Consider the following 2,647-nt stretch of genomic DNA (forward strand, 5'->3'; position numbering starts at 1 on the left):
AATTTGTGTACCCATCCTCCTATTGATACTATTTTTTTGTGTTCTTTACAATATTTTGCTAAAAAACAGTTTGGTAAGGAGTGTTTTTGTGCCCTCCTCCTTCTTCACACTTGCAGTATTCTATTTAGTTTACATATCTGAAAGTGGAAGTTCTGGGTATGGAGTATGAATATCTTAAATTTTATTTGAAATTGACAAATTGCTTTCAAAGGTTGATCTAATAATTTACGATCTCACCATGAGGTTAAGAGTTTTCATTTCTCCACATGCTCAACAATATATAATACTGCTCAATGTTTTTAAAACATGGAACTTCCACATATTTACTGGTCATTTGTATTTCTTCCTCTGTGAATTTATTGTTAGTGTATATAGTCCATTTACCTGTTGAACTATTATGGGGATAGTGGTTATTTTATATGCAAGATACTAATCATTTTATCATTATAGACTTTTGAAAATATTTTCTAAAATGTTATGGATTACCTTTTAACCTTTGATAGTATTTTGTGGCTCTAAATTGCTGTCTTAATATAGTCAATGTGTAAATGTACTCTCCCTTCATATGGAGCCATTGAAAATATTAGATAAATTTTCTAATAAAAGCTTAGAAATTTTTCCTTTCCCCCTAAAATTATTCAGTATGTATGGTCTAAAATAGTGATATTTCTATTTTCCCCATATGAACAACCAGTTGCCCTAACACCATTTACTTCATAATACATCTCTTCCCTCATTTGGAATATGGACCCTGACATATATCAAGTTTCCAAATATGCATGGATCTGATTTCAGATTTTAGATTTCTGTTCTGTTTGCTATTTGTCTATGCATATGTCAGAATCATAATATCTTAATCACTCTGCCTTAAAACATACTTTGATATTTGGTGAGGCAAGTTTTCCCATCTTGTTTTCTTTCTTTAGAATTGTTAAATTTTTGTATCCTATACCTTATTTTACCTGTTTTTTTAACTTCTTAAAAAATATCTATTGAGAATTTGTTTGCAATAACATTAAATTTTAGAGTGATTTATAGAAAATTGAGTTTTATAATTTTGAGTCTTCTAATCCATGCTGCTGCTTTTCATTTTATATCCTTTAATAGTGCTTTATAATTAATTATATACAGTTCTTATTTATCATTAGAACATATAATAGAAACAAAGATACAGATATCTCTTTAAATACATATATTTTCCAATTACAGATTACATATTACATAACATAGAATATATTATATGAAATATATATATTATTACTGTTATATGTCATATGTAATTATATATCTTTTGCTGTTATGATTAAGCTAAGAGTCATTTATTAAGCAATCTGTTTTTAGATATTCTAAATGGATGTCACATATCATGGAGTGCTGCTGATTTTTGCCCATTATGCTTACGTCATTGGGATACATTAGTTAAAAAAAAACTGTTAACATTCTTGGACTTTGCACATAGACATTCATGTACTCAGCAAATATCCCAGTTACTATGCTACTTCTCCCCAGCAGCAGCTACCCGTACCAGTGGCAGCAGCTGACTCCAATGTGCAGTTTGCCGACACTTTTAGAATGTTTTTTATGGTTTTTGTCCAGTTCTCCTAGGGTTGCTCCTCTGAGTTCAGAAAAACGAGTACCAATTGAGCACTGCCCTTTTCTCAGAATTTTGAAACCCAGCCCTGCAGAACTCTTCCTCAAACTTCTACATTAAAAATAATTAACTAACTTTCTGCCTCCAATCCTAACTATGTTAGCTGCCTTTTGCTCTTGCTACCTCAACAACATATTAGTGATCCCTCATGCATTTCTGTATGTGACTTTTGTCTCCTAACTGGATCCAGGCTGCCAAAACACATAAAGGCAGTTTTGCAAACTACTTTCCAGTTCTTACAAGTCTTATTTCTAAACAATTAGAATAATATCAATACATTATAATACACATTGGCACTAATGCATGTAAATTTTCATCTGTGTTTTGTTTACAGCTGTTTTATTAGGTGAAGAAAGTTCCCATTTCTAGTTTCCACAGTTCTTTCCTTTTTCCTTTTTTCTTTTCTTTAATGAGTGACTATTGACTTTTGTTGAATAGATGCCTGATTTTGGGTATTTATTTAGATGATTTTTCTTTCCTCATGCTTTCCCTCAGTATATTTGAATAAATGATTTATTATAATTCTCATTTGTCAACTCATATGTCAATACAAAAATGTCTTAGTCTGCCTTAAAATATATCTTAATATTGGGTAAAGTAAGTTTTTATTTTCCTTCTTTAAAATTGCCAAAGTTGACCCAGAGTGAAAAAAAATGGCGGCATGAGGAGTGATGCAGAAATCTCCTCCCAAAACCACATATACTATGAAAATACAGCAAATACAACTATTCCTAAAAGGGTGACCAGTAGTAAGATTGCACCAGCCAGTCTACATCTGGTAAAAGAGAACATTCCATGGAAAAGGGTGAAGTAATAAAGCCATGACCAGAGTACTCCCCCCACCCCAGCTCACCAGCAGGAGGAAGAGAATCAGAGTGGGGAGTAGAAGCCCAGGACTGCTAAATACCCAACTCTAGAATTCTACTCCAGGAGCAGAAATGCACACTGCATGGTACTCTGGAGATTAGAGGGATTGGAAAGCAAAATCAGAGACTG

The sequence above is a fragment of the Manis javanica genome, chromosome 6 (genome assembly GCF_040802235.1).
Source record: "Manis javanica isolate MJ-LG chromosome 6, MJ_LKY, whole genome shotgun sequence".
Taxonomy (NCBI): Eukaryota; Metazoa; Chordata; class Mammalia; order Pholidota; family Manidae; genus Manis; species Manis javanica.